This window comes from Pelodiscus sinensis, chromosome 19, assembly GCF_049634645.1.
Source record: "Pelodiscus sinensis isolate JC-2024 chromosome 19, ASM4963464v1, whole genome shotgun sequence".
NCBI lineage: Eukaryota > Metazoa > Chordata > Testudines > Trionychidae > Pelodiscus > Pelodiscus sinensis.
In genome coordinates, this window is record NC_134729.1 from 5,364,180 (window position 1) to 5,378,889 (window position 14,710).

Genomic DNA, 14,710 nt, shown 5'->3' on the forward strand with positions numbered 1-14,710 from the left:
CGTGTGAGGTCAGCCAGCAGCTGAATCCAGGTCTCCTGCTCCAGTGTCCCCAGGCTTTGGCTGCTGGTGTCCTCTGTGGGCAGAGCGCCTTGACCCATTCACTCGTGTCCCTCCCCCAGGTCCCAGCCCGTCCCTGGTGCAAACGTTTACACGCGCACGTGCCCTCTCCCCCGGCTTTGGCAGCTTTTCACGCCCCCTTTGTCCAGGCGCGAGGGGCTGCGCCAGGCGCAGGGCTAGGAACGAGCCCCCCCCAGCAGCGGTAACGGAGCCCTACCTGGGGAGCGCCCCGTATGGGACAAGCAGCGCGCCAGGAAAGGGAGCAAGTGCAAATGAGGTTGGAGGGGGCAGGTCTGTGCAGCTCCCAGCATTTCAAGATGGCGGCAGAAATCCGAGCCCTGCAGCTGTTGCAGACCGTGTGATGTGGCGAGGCTGGGACGGGATCTAGTGCCAGTGTGGATTTAGCTCCGCTCAGCCCCTCTGGGAGGAAGCAATTGTTAGTTACCAGGGAGCCCTGGGAACAGGGTCACACGCGGTTGCTGGGCGCAGGATCCCAAGGAAACAGCATCGTGGGTGATCCGCAATGCGGGGCTTTGAGCAACCCGTTTCTGCCTCCTTCCTGCAAAGCAAAGCCCTGGTTAGGGGCCAGCAACGGGCACGTGGGGGCCAGCAGCATGTGGGAAGGGCCAGCAGCAGGCCCGGGTTAGTGGCCAGGAGCAGGCGGGAGGGGCCAGTGGACTGTCTAATTTGTGGGGAGGGAAATACCATTTTAGTCACCTAATCAAGACACCTGGGCTGCCTTCTATCCTGAGGCGCCCTGCCTCAGTAGCCTGGCCTGGCCCTTTCACTTCTGTGCCTCACTTTCTCTCCCGGTCAGGAAGGGTTGATAACTGCCCGCCCTCCAGGGAGCACGTGACGGGCTCGGTCCGCCTCTTGTGAAACGCTGCGAGACCCTCGCTGAAGTGCCCTGGAGAGGTATCCTTTGGGGGCAGCGGCTCTGGGGCGGGGGGCTCCCACGGCTGCCGTTTTTGGCCCGAGATGAGAAGGTGACAGGCCGAGAAGCCGCCTGGCCACAGCCCGAGAGCTGCCGTGTCTGGCCATGCCCCAGCCGGGTGGGCGCTGATACGAAGCACCCAGCCGGCTCTCTGAAGCGGGCCCAGGACCGCGAGCGGCTGGTACCTGGGCTTTGCTGAGTCTCCTACGCCTAGGGCACGCGGCCCAACCCTCCGGGCTTGGCTCCCTGCCAGCGGCAACAAGCCACGGAAACAAAAGCAGCTGCAGAAAGTGGAAGCCCCAGTTACTTGTTAGCTGTAGGGGAGCGATGGGGGGGCCCTGCCCACGGCCCCCCGCCGCAGAAGCCCCACAGGCAAAGGGCGTTTTCTTACCCCGGCGTCCTAGGTGACTCATGGGAGCACTCCCCTCCCGGTACCCCCCCAACATTTTAATTGCTAAATGGGGTGCCCCCACCCTGCACCCCCTCCACCCCAGGCACCGGTCGCCCCTGCCAGGCATGCTGCCTGGGCATTGAGGCAGAAGCGTAACTCCCCTGAAGTCAGCTGCAAGATTCCCTGGCCATCCAGGGGGGCAGGGTTTCGCCCCAGGGTTGCTAGCTCTTGGCATCTGCAGTGCGGAGGGCGGGGGGGCTAGGGCCCGGCTCGCCCTTTGGAAGGGGGAGCTGGTGACGGAAGCGGGACTTGAACTCACCTCCTGCAAGCCCCGGGCCGCAGCCCCCCACCTGTACTTCCCGTGGCGGGTGCCTGCTTTTCGCCGCAGGGCGCGCTCGTATTCCCCCCCAGGCTCACGTAAGGGGGGTGTAAGTCACCGCAGCGGATGGGCGTGACGGGCGGATTCCAGTTTGGCAGCATTTTTACACCCACTCTGTGCCGGTGCTTTGCCAGCTCAGCGCTCGGTGACAGAGAGCCCAGCCTGTAACAGGGTCCCTTAGCCAGCCCGGCATCACGTTAGCGGTGCCTCAGTTTCCCCGCGTAGGGCAGCTGTTTCCTTTGGATTAGAAGGGCAGTTTGAGGCTTTGGCTCTCACCCATCTCTGGGCCCCTTAGCAGGCAGCCAGGATCTGCTCCTGCCTCCTTGGGCTGCTTCCTGCTACATCCAGCCCCAGAGCACGGCTAGCAACACGCTCCCCGCAGCCCCTTTCTGCTGCAACCGTCCTGGCTTTACGATCCCCCAGCCAGGCTGCATGGAGCCTTTCTCTCTCTCCCAGGTGCTGCCACTGCCAGGTGCCGACCAGGCCCCGTTAGCCCCTTCAGGCCTGGGGGGACCCCCCCCCCCCGTCACCAGCCCCTTGCCCTCTCCCTGGCTCCGTTTCCTTCCTTCCCCACCACTTGGTGTTGCTGCACATGGCCTCCCTCTGCTCCCCAGCTCTCGCCCTGGGCCCCTCGCCCACCAGCACCCCCAGCCTTTCTGTTTCCTGGTCCCCAGCTAGGGCCTGCCCCACTGGCCTGAAGCGGTGCCCTGCTGCCAGCTGTCCTGGGCAGGGCTTTTAGCTGCCCCCTGCCGGCTCACACCTGTGCTACCGTCCTGGCTGGCTGAGCTGGCGCTCCCTAGCCCCAAGGCAGAAGGTGGAAAGGGAAGCGAAGGGGTGAGGAGGGAGGAGGACGCACGAAAGAGCCGAGTCTGACACTCCAAGGGGGGGGGGGGTTATCTGGGACCCCCCAGGGGCCTCTTTCTTTGGCTCTGCCTGGTCAGGACATCGCAGAGGGCCAGGCCAGGCCATTTCACAGAGGACAGACGGAGGAGCAACCGTCTCAAGTTACAGTGGGGGACGTCCAGGTGGGATGGGAGGAAAAACGATTTCCCGAAAGGGGGGGGAGCGCTGGGAGGGGTTCCCTAGGGAGGGGGTGGAATCTCCATCCCTAGAGGTGTTGAAGTCCCGGCTTGACCAAGCCCTGGCCGGGATGATCGAGTTGGGGTTGGTCCTGCTTTGGTCAGGGGGCTGGACTCCATGGGGTTCAATGACGACGAGGGCCCAGCCAGGAGCCAGGGTGAAGCGGCCCCCAGGAGGAAGTTTGCCCCAGGAGCTGATGTTTCTCCCAGACTTTAGCCCAGCTCCTCACTGTCCTGGCCTGCAATGAAGCCTAATTTCTGACGCCCCGATTCGGGTGCCGCCAGTCCCCCCTGCTCTCGTTCGCCAGGCCTGAGCTTAACTCGGGAGCGGATTCAACTGGGGGGCCTTTTTGTGAGGACCAATGCAGCCTGCCAGCCTTTGCCCCTCCCCAGCATGGGCTGCGCTCCGCCGCTGAGCTTCCCGCGAGGGTGAATTTGGAGGCCCAGGTATGACAAGGCTCTGGCACAAGGCCAGCCATCCGGGCGTAGCCGCAGGTGGGCCTGAGTGAGCCGTGGTGCTGCCCGCTTTGCATCCAGGCCCCCCCTTCCCTGCAGGCCCCCCCAGCTTTCCACATGCCCCAACTCCTGCCCTGATCCACCAGCCAGGGACCGGGATGGGGCGGGGAGACTAACCGCGCTCCACCTGGCACTGCAGCTGGGGAGCTTCCGCCAGGACTAGCCCCGCTCCATCAGCTTGGAGGAGGAGTAGGGCTGGCGCCCACGCTCGGACCCTGCTCCCAGCCGGAGCGCTGGACAGGCGGGGGAATGGGGCAGGACCCTACGCGTGGGCCTCTCTGCCCGGATGCATCCCTGCGCCCAGGGTCCCCCCGCCAGCGCCTCTATCGCCAAGGCCATTTGGGGGGGGAGGTGGACCAGTCCCTTCTATCCCATCCCCCTTGCCTCCTTCCCCTGCCCCCCATCATTGCTCGCCCATTCGAAATCGGGGGCCCACCCACCCGTCCTCTGTTGGCTACGCCGCTGCGGTACGCAGCAGCGGGTGTGCGCGTGCCCAGGCCCTGTTCAGGGTGCACCGACTCGGGACACCGTGCGCTGTGGGTGTTCCAGGGCGGGGCAGCGCTCTCGTTCCAGCTGGGTACGCAGAGCATGTGCAGCGTGCGCAGAGCAGCTCTGCCTCTGCCCTCCTGGGTTTGCCCAGGGCGCCTGTGAGCGTCTCCGCAGCTGCATGTACTGTGGGCAGGGCCGCGAGCGCCCGGTGCGTGTGGGAAATAGAAGGCACAGGCTGTTCTTCGCTCTTCTTCGCTCCCTCCCCTTCTGCTCAGCGTCGTTCCCAGCCTGTCGCTGGGTCCGAGGAGCCAAGATTCTCCCTGCTGAGTGGAGCCCGGCTGCCCAGCCAGGCCCAAAGAGCCTCTTAGAGGCGCGCGCCCGAACGCCGAGCAAACGGGCCTTTGGGGCCAGCAGGCAGGCGCCGCCCTGGGCGTGTTGGGCTGGGTGGGACCGGGGGAGGCGACCCAGGAGAGAACAAAGCGCTTGCTTTGCTGCAGGGGCGCACAGGAGGCCTGCTGGGCAGGGCCCCTCTCGGGCAGCATCGAGGCGCGATTCCGTGGGGGGGTTTCTGTCCCCGAATGGCACAGAGGCTGGTGATTGGTTGCTCCCCCTGCCCTCCAGCGCCACGCCCTTCCCCCGCCACATGGCGTGCAGGAGTCCTACGCTCCCAGCCACGGCGGGCAAGGGAGATTGAGGCCGGCAGGGCAGGCCAGGGCACGGGCTCCCCACACGGAGAACATCCCCGGCGAGTGTCGAAGAGGTCGGAGCCGCCCAGGGCTGGGCAGAAGCAGCGCTTGGCCAGGGAGAGGCTGGGCCCAGAGCCCCTCGGCAGGAGGGGGAGCGTAGGCTGGGCAGGAGGCTGGGAAGGCAGCAGCACGCGGAGGAGGCGGGTGGGGTGAAGCCTGGAGTGGGAGGGGCTTGAGGGGTGAATCCCAGCTGCTGAGATGCAGCCACCCACATCGGATGGTCACGGGATACTTTTGCCAAGGGCCGATGCTTCTGTGTAATGTAGGGTCAGACCCCCAGCCGGGGCAACCAGCCGTAGCTGCATCAGAGTCAGTGGGGCCAGACCCCCAGCCGGGGCAACCGGCCGTAGCTGCATCAGAGTCAGTGGGGCCAGACCCCCAGCCGGGGCAATCGGCCGTAGCTGCATCAGAGTCAGTGGGGCCAGACCCCCAGCCGGGGCAATCGGCCGTAGCTGCATCAGAGTCAGTGGGGCCAGACCCCCAGCTGGTTCAAATGGCCCCTGGTGCAATGGCTGCCCCAGCTACACTAGGTGAGCGCGTGGCCCGGGCAGAGACGGGGAGATGGGCCCATGGTGCAGGCGCGCCGCCAGCCAGTGGCTCTCCCTTCCTGCTGTGGTTCCAGCCGGGGCCCTGCTCCGCAAGCAGAGTCCGGCCATTCAATCTCTAGGGCTGTGAACTGCCCCCCCCCCCCCACTCCCCAGCCTGCCATCAGGGCCCAGGCGGGAGCCTTGGCTGGCGCAGTGAGAGACTCCTGGGGTCTCCCCTGGCTGACGCGGCGCAAGACGGCGACTCCCCTGGGACGAAGGCTGGGTCGCTCGGCAGCAGCATTGGCCAAGGCTTGTCCTGGGGCAAGGCAGGTCTCCTCCCCTCCCTCTGGGCCCCACGTCCAACTCTGGACAGAGCCTCCCTGCGGCCGGGGGTGCCAGTGCAGACTCGGGGGGTGCTGACCTGTGCATGCCGTGATGGGGGGGGGGCAGAGTGAGAGCATGGAGGGGCCGACTGAGGAGAATGGCTTTGGCAGTGTTACTGAGCATGCTCAGTACAATCCAAGCCGCAAACTGGAGGGGGGGGGGACTGATCCTCTGCCCCCCCCCCCCAACTCTTTCCAAGCACTTTTAAGGCACTGAAAAACTCTAATTTCTTGGCCGATACCTTCGCAATTAGCTGACAGGAGCACTGTATCTAACTCCTATACAAAAGGAAGAGAATTAAATCGATATTAGACCCACTCAGCTCTAATGTTAACATTCTGACATCTTCTGGCAAGTCGCTGAAGGGGCACTGGTTCACCTTGACACTAAGACACTAACTCTGCAGAGTTCCTGGGTGCTCTCTCAGCTCGGGGGGGGGGGGGGGTCTACTGGGTTATAGCAGGGGGCAGATACATTTGGGCTTTATATAAGAACATCAGATGGGCCACACTGGGTCAGACCAATGGTCCATCTAGCCTACAATCCTGTCTTCTGACAGTGGCCAGAGCCAGATGCTTTAGAAGGAATAAACAGAAGAGGCATTCATCAAACGATCCATCCAGCTGTTGCCTATTCCCAGCTTCTGGCAAACAAAAGCTAGGGACACCATCCCTGTCCATTCTGGCTAGTAGCTATTGCTGGACCGATCCGCCTTGAACTTATTTTTTTTCTTATTGCAACCGTTGGGTCTTTCCCCCATCTTCCGGCAAAGAGTTCCACAGGTTGACCGTGAGCCCATGATGAGTTTTGTTTTAAATCTGCTGCCTATACGTTTCATTGGGTGAGCTTCTGATGAAGAGGGTTTGACGCTCGAAAGCACATGACCTCGTATATTTGTTCGTCTCTCAGGTGCCACAGGATTGCACGTTGCTCTTGTGTTAGATTAGTGAAGGAATAAAGAACATCTCCTGATTCTATTTTTCCACATTGTTCATGATTCTCTAGGCCTCTAACATATCCCCCCACCCTTTAGGCATTTCTTTTCCAAGCTGAAAAGTCTCAGACTTGTTAATCTCTCCTCATATGCAAGCTGTCCCTTATCCCAATCCTTTCTGTTACCCTTTCTGTACCTTTTTCAAGCTCTTTTTAGATGGGCTGATCAGAGATCAGATCTGTAAGCAGTGTTCAAGATGTGGGTGTACTATGATGTTATCCATTGGCAAGATGATATTTTCTGTCTTATTATCTATTCCATATTCGGTTAGCTTTTTCGACTGCCACTGCACATTAAGCAGATGTTTTCAGGGAACTATATGTAATGATTCCAGGATCTCTGTCTTGAGTGGTAACGGCTATTTTAGGCTCCGCCGTTTTTGTATGTAGAGTTGGGTTTATATTTTTCCATGTGTATTACATTGCATTTATCAACACTGAATTCCATCTTCCCATGTGCTGCCCAATCACTCAGTTTGGTGTGATCCCTTTGTAACTCTTTGCAGACAGCTTGGGACTTCATTCTTTTGAGTAATTTTTTTTTTTGCCAGCTCGCTGTTTACTCCATTTATAAGACGTTTAACATCAGTGGGCCAAATGCAGATCCCTGAAGCATGCCATTACTTATTCCTCCTCTTTTCCCTCTGTCTTTTAAGTGGCAATGGTTTCACAATGATCTAATGCAGTGTTTCTCAACCTTTCTTTTTCATAACACACCCTTTCTTTAAAAAAAAATTATAAGTACCCCCAGTACCTACAGTTTTCAGACACACTACATTTTTGTCCACCATTGCAACACATTTGTTTAAACAACTTAATCGTAGCTGGGCAGACGATGACATTTTTGGGTGTAAAAAGTACAAAGATAATAAAGCTCTAACACTCCTTCAATTACAGGACGCTTGCAGGAGCGGATGTGTTATAAACCTTCCCATGCCCCGCTCGAGTCACGCACAAAACACCCCCCCAAAACCCCACACACGCTCGAGTCACGCACAAAAAAACCCCAATCCCCCCGCCTCCTCCCCCCACAACCAAACCCACCCCAATTTGCGCAAATGGAAGTCAGCCGGAGGAAAGAAATTCCCGGCTGTAAGTTGTTTCGCTATAAGCCCAAGCTGTTTGGCACGTCTCTTGGCCTCGTAGCGAGGACAGCCTGTACGCAAACGCCCAGCTTTTTGTTGTCTTCCCCACCCTGCCTGCCTCTGGTTATAGACAAACTCCCTGCCCCAGTGGCAAAGCCGGGAGCAGTACAAATGCGGTTGCAGCAAAGAGCTGCCAGTGGAGCGAGGGGGTGCGCTTTAAGCAGACCTCACGTAGGAAATCCAGGGGTTCAAGCTTGGGGGGGCTACTGACCTCTCTAGCCCCCCACAAATGGCACCCCTGCCTGCTGCATGCTCATGGCTCCTGAGGGAGGGTGTGGAAACACAAGGCAATGCTGCTGTGAAGGCCCCTGCAGCTAGTTAAGGTAGCACCGTGGTGCCCCCGGCCAGGGCAGGGCCCCCTTGTGCAGGGCGCTGTACAGCCCTCAGGCCCCGCCCTGCAGCGTTCACAATCCAGGGTGCTCTGTGCCTCGGTTTGCTTCTTCGGGGGTCTCTGCTCTGGCCAGGCGCTGCAAGACCTCAGGAAACCCGTTCTGTTCTCCGCCGGGGCTTCCCACCTTCCACGGACCCTGGGCCTTCGCAGGGTCCAGGTGCTGCTAGCAGCGCCGGCAGGTGAAGCAGAGCCACAGCGCCAGGGTAAGAAGAAGCGGGGGGATGGACATTAAGACCCAGTGGTACCCCGCATTTTCGGCTGCCCTACCCAGCTGTGTATTCTGCATATGAGTTAGGGCCCTGTCTGCCCATCTCATGCCTGGGCCTACAGCAGCCTCACCTGCCACAGAGCCTTCCCCCATGTGCCCCTCTGACTCTAAGCTCCTGCCGCAAGCGGCTGCCTTCAAGCTCAGCTGCTCCAGCTGCCTTGCGGGGGTCCGGGTAGGGTGGCCAGATGGTTTCAACAAAAATACCGGACACACTTGACGTGACATCACAATCTGCATTCCATCTGATTTAGAAAATACCGGACATTTCTATTGTCTCATTGTTTCCCAAACAGAAAGCTCAAATCCTGGACTGTCCGGATCAAAACCGGACACCTGGCAACCCTAGGTCTGGGGGACTGCGAGGCTGGGCTGGAGGGAGGTCCAGGGGCTCAGAAGGGACCCCCAGCACGCCCTGGAGCCAAGGCTGTACCCCCGTTTGTCACTGTCCTCCCACCGCGGTCGGGGGCACCGAGGCCCGTGCGGCGCAGGACGCCCAGCTGGCGGGAGCGGGGCGGGGAGCCAGGCGCCGGCGCCCAGACGCAATGGGAATTCTGACGGGCTGCAAAGCACCAGCAAGGGGGCTCTTGTGTTCCCGGTGAACAAGGTTTTCCGAAACCCACGCAGGCAAGAACGCCCGGCATTCAGCCCTGGAAAAAACACACAGGGATTCCACTGCGGTGGCTACGTCACATCCCCTTTGACTATTGTCGTTTGGGAAACGAACGGTCAACACGAGACAGACCCGCCATTGTCTGCGGGATGGCGAGAGGCCGGCTGTTTATCCCAGGCCATCTCAATGCGCCTCTTGTTTGGTGCGGGCCTTTGGTAGCTTCATTAACATTTGTTCTATGGGCCGGTTATTCCCCTTGCACCAGAAAAGGGTGGAGGGGAGGGGGCCAGCTGGCTTTTGTGCAGCGCTGGCTGTTCTTGCCGTTCCTGCAAGGGGAGCAAGATGGAGACCGCAGGCGAACGGTCCGGGGACCAGCCCTCCAATGTGTGCATGCAAGCTGAGCCGCTGCGCAGCCAGGGACGGCTGTTCTGTGGGCCTGGCGGCAGGGAGGGGGGCTCCTCTATGGGCTCCCCCAAAACAGCTGCCCAGCTCGGTCCTCCTCCAGCCTCTCCTCGCAGCCCCCCTGGGCCCGGAGCCTGTGAAACACGGGTTGGTGGCCAAGGCAGCCAGTCTGTTTCCTTGTTGCCGGGGTGTCCCCACCTGGCTCCTGGTCTCGCCATGGGGCCTTTAGCTCTGGGGTTGGACAGGGTCTCACACAAGGGGGCCCCGGCCTGGAGCTCCCCCCGCACCAGCATAACACCCATTAAGAGTGATACGGAGACCACGGGGGCCATGGGAACCGTCAACCCATCTCTTTCCCATCCAACCTGCTGTCGGCACCTCGTGGGGGCCTGAGGCTAGGCCCTGCAGCCGGCCAAGGGCCCCCGGGGCCATCCAGGACAAGAGCAATCAAGGTGATGCCCTCCTCCAGCAGGAGACGGGCCCGGTCTGGCGCAGAGAGCAGCCCTCAGAGCCGCAGCCCCTAGAGATCCTGACCCCCACTGGCTCCCCATAATGCTGCAACTTAGCCAGTCAGGATGCCAAGACAGTGCCCCCGTGACCAATCTCAGCCTGTGACGAAGAAACTTGCGGGGGCTGGGAGGCAATGTCCCCTCTAATATTTTCCCCATCTATGTGTGGAATAAATGTTGTGCGCTGAGATGCACAGATGTGCACCACCCCTAGAAACATGCTGGTTTCCCAGAGCTGTGCTCCACGTTAAAGGACAGCGCTGCTCTGGGGTTTCATTGAGCCTGGCAATACTGGCTGTCATTTCGAGGGGTTGGCCCGGCGCTCTGGCAGCCAGAACTTTTGGGTTCTCCACCGGCACAGCCTTAGGGGAGTCCCATCATCTCCCTGCATCCCAGCCTGCCTGCTGTCAAGTCAGAGCCACCGCTCCGAGGCCAGAAGAGCCTGTAAGGACGCTGGCACGACAGATCAAGCTGTAACCCACGGGGCGCTTATCATTCGGCAGTGGGCAGATGAGACACAGGCCTGGAAAGCAGGAGGCCTGGGTTCCATGCCCAGCTAGCCACGGACGTGCCATAGGTCCGTGGTGCATTCCCGGCTGTGAGAAAGGCGGCTGTTCCCAGGGCCCTTGTGTGTACGTTATTCACTTGGTGCACTATGGTCGTGTCTCCGACACACTAGTGCCAGGCGCTGCACCAACCCAGAATGCACTGGGCCTTCCAACGCGAGCCTTTGTGAAACGCTCTCGGAACGGTGGGGAAAACCGTGTGTGTTACAAACAGGCCCCCCAGCCATAGGCCTGCTGGGACGATTGAGGGTCATGGGCCGGCTGCTGCTCCCAGAAAGCTGGGGGAAGAGGTGCAGGAACGGCCTTGCAGCCAGCGGCGCCTCTCCGGGGCTACCCTGGGCGTCTGCGTGCCAAGATCTCCCCCGGAAAGAGGCAAAACGCCGTCACTCCATTTCCTTCGGGCTGGCCTAGCAGCAACGACACCAGCCCCAGCCCCGCCTATTTGGGGGGGGAGGGGGAGCAGAGAGCCGAGCCCAGGTGCAAAGATCCCCTGGCCTGGGCTGCTTCCACTCCAGCGCCGTACGAGTGTGTGTGGGGGGGAATACACCTCCCCTTTCCTCTTCGCCCTGCTGGGCCACCCGGGGTCACCCAGCAGCCGCTTCACCCCGAGGCTTAGGGCCACAAGGCAGAGCTCGTCAGCACTTGGCCTCCATTCCCGCCGGCCGGCTTACACCCCGCGACCTCAGCGCACGGGGTAAGTACCCCCTGGGAGGCGGAGGGGGTACAACCCACCCATCCTCCGTGGGGAAGCAGGTACAGAGACTCGACCAAGGGGACAGCGAAAATCCATTGTAAAGCTAGAAACAGACCCCAGGCATCCTGGCTCCCAGCCCCGAGTCTGACCCACTACACCCCGCTCCTCCCCCCAAGCCTGCCCTAGACCTCAGAGAGCTGAGTCCTAGGCCCCGGCTCTGTCACCAGCCAGGCTCTGTTCTCAGCTGGAGAACCCTTTGTCCTGTTGCGTAGACAGCTGCTGTTCCTGCTCAAGCACGTCTAAAGCCAGGGCCCTGCTCCCTTTAAGGGCTCCCCGAGCCCGGGGCACCAGTGCCTCCTCCTCCTCCACGCCCAGGGAAGGAGATGCCCACAAGAGCACAGACCTTGAAGGGCCCTAGCATGGCGCAGACTTGCCCGGCTGGGTTATTCCCCCCAGGCTGTTCTGCAGAAGCCTCAAAGAGGCAGCCGTCGGATTCAGATGGAAAATTCCATGCCCAGGAAACTCCCCGGCAGGCCCCAAGCACTGGGGTGCCTCAGGCCATTGGCACAGGCCTCACCCTCCAACGGGGCCATTACTGCCCTGCTAGCGGCCGTGCCGGGAATGACACGATGCTGCTGGATCAGCACTCTTCACCCCTGAAGTGTGTGGGGGGGAGGGGCATCTCATGGCTCTAGAGAGACGCCACCTCTGGGGTGGGACAGGGCTGCTGTTTAACCGTCCCACAGCAACGCCCCAAGGGAACAGCTCGCCCAGGACGGAGATGCAGCCCTGTCTAGGGTGGAACATCCCTGCTGAACCGCCCCACAATACATCTAGGGCAGAGAGGGGGCGGGTGGGTGAAAAATACCACTGGTGCAGCAGGAAGGTAACACACAAAGCCCCAGGCAGCCCAAGGAGCGAAGCCTCGTCATGCACACACCCAGCCTGGGGGCAGCACTCGGGCCCCATGGGCTCCCGAGGGACGGCACAGCCCAGCCAGACTCCAGCGCAAATGAGCACAAGCTAACACATAAGCGATCTCGCTCCCGCCATCCATCTCCGCCCTCTGACACACAGAGGCTGGGGACACCATTCCTACCCATCCTGGCTAATAGCCATTGATGGACTTAACCGCCATGAATGCATCTAGTTCTCTTTTAAACCCTGTTACAGACCTAGCCTTCACAGCCTCCTCAGGCAAGGAGTTCCACAGGTTGACTATGGGCTGTGTGAAGAACTGAGGCACCTGGGTGGGTGGGTGAAAGGCCGCCAGCCCTGAGCTGGAGACCCGCCCCTGCTGCCGAGCGCAGCACAAGCCTGTTTCTAAGAGGAGCGGAGAACCAAGGCGGAGCAACAAGCGTCTCCCTGGAGAGGCAGGAAAGCGCAGCAGGTTGACGGGGGCGGCAGACGATGGCTCCAAAACTGCCCCACCTCCCCCCAGCACCATCACCCCGAGCTCCCCAACTCCCAGGGGGCTGGGTTCCAAACGGATGTTCTCCCCCGGCCTGCAGAGGGTTTTGCAGCTGGATTTGCGCCAGCGGCCGCAACAGGGCCAGCTTCATGAAACAAGGCATTGACGGGCCCTACAAACGCCTCTGTCTGGGAAGCGGCCCCTCGGGGCCGGCCTGTTGGCGGGGGGCCGCCCTGCTGACACGCACAGAGGGAGAGGCCAGTCGCTCTCCGCAGGCCTGGGACAGGGCCTGGCCTCTCAGCCCTGGGGAATTCGGTGTAGGGGGCCCCGCCAGGGAGGGCTAAGGGCGACCGGCCCCACATGGCCGTCCTCTGGTGCCAAACTGTCGCAGTCAGCGTGGGCAGGCCAAGGGGGCGAGGAGACTGCCAGGGCCGCTCGCATTCACTGTGCCCAAAGCTGGACACGGGCGCCGACGTGCCCGCCACCCCCACGGGGGGAGGCAGGCTGCTCATTCTAGGCCCCAATTTCTAGACTGGTGCCTTCATTCGGCACGGGGGAGGGCTCAGCACGTCTGCAGCCCAGGTGGCACCGACAACTAATTTTCGTGCTTCAGGCTTGGGCTGCTCTCTGCCTGTGGGCGTTTGCTGACCAAACCGCTCTGGCTCCAGCATCCGCGGCTCCTCAGGCCTCTGCGAGGAGCCCGCACATCCGGTCCTGCTGCAGCCAGGCTCCGGCCTCCGCCTCCCTGCTCTCCGCCGCCCGCCTTTGGGCGAGCTGGCCAAGCCTGGCCTTTGAGTCCCTGCCAGAGGGGGAATCATCGCAGCTGGAGCGCGCGGGGAGAGCACGATTCCAGGCTATTTCAGGGAGAACAAATCAACAGCGAGACAGGTGCCGAGCCCGCCACAGCCGCCCGGAGGGTATTAGTTACTGTCCAAGGGCATCAGAGTTTCCACATGGACGCAACGTGCAAATCCTACTGTCTAAGCTGTTCCTACAGCCCAGCAGGAGTTGAAACCAGAGCCCCTTGGCAGGGCGGGGGATTGTTCGGGACAGAGCCGGGTTGCATGGAAGCCTCGGCCCAGCAGCAGGGTTGAGCCAGGGCCCCGTCGGGAGGCCTTGCCCGGCGCCCTGGTCTGGTACATGCGGCTCCGCATTCCGTTTATTTTTGTGTCCATGATTCATCGGGCTCTCCGGAGCCAGGGCAGCACCATTCAGCGCAGGGAGCCAGAGAAGAGGCTGCAAACGCAGGTGCTGCTCACCAGAGGCGGCAGGCTACGGGCGGGTGCTCAGGCCTGCGTCACGAGCCAAGGCAGGTGAAGGGCCATAGGTGCCAGCTGATCCCCAAGCCGGCTTCTCCGGGGCTCGGTAACTTGCCGGTGGGCCGGGCAGCCTGCGGGTCACTGCTGTTGGGTGGAACGAATCCCGAGGGTTCTCAGCCAGCCTGGCCCCACCACCAGCCCGTCTGGGACCAAAGGGCTGTGGGGACTGAACGCCAAGCAGAGGAGGTTTGAGGCACATGGGCAGGGCTGTCTGGGGGCAAAACATGGGGCTTCAGTCTCCAGGGCAGGTGATAGAGGGAGGGGGGCAGGGCCGTGAGTGCCCCGCTGTGCCCAGGCTTTGGTGAGCCTGCTGCTGAACCGAGCCTCACAAGGGGCCAGGCCCCCTTTGCATTTGCACCAGGGAGCTGCCGATGGAGCGACTTCACCAGGCCATCAGCCAGGGCAGCATCTGTCGCCCCTCCATCATCCCCAGCCACCCGCCCGAGACGGTGCTGTCTGCAAAGGCCAGAAGCTCGGGACGGAGATGGGCTCCCAGCTCCTGCCAAGAGCCGATCGGGGCCACCTGTGTGCCCAGCCAGAGACACCGTTCAGGTCAGGGCTGGACATAAATCTCCACTTGTCAGGCACCGGAGCAGCTGGGACGTCAGGAGGTCATAAGAACGGCCAGACTGGGTCAGACCAAAGGTCCATGCAGCCCAATAGCCTGTCTGCCGACAGTGGCCAATGCCAGGTGCCCCAGAGGGAGTGAACCAAATAGGTACTGATCAAGCCATCTCTCTCCTGCCATCCATCTCCACCCTCTGACAAACAGGCTGGGGACACCAGTCCTTACCCATCCTGGCTAATAGCCATTAAGGGACTTAAAGTCATGGAGGTTATCTAGTTCTCTTTTAAACCCTGTTATAGTCCTAGCCTTCACAGCCTCCTCAGGCAAGGAGT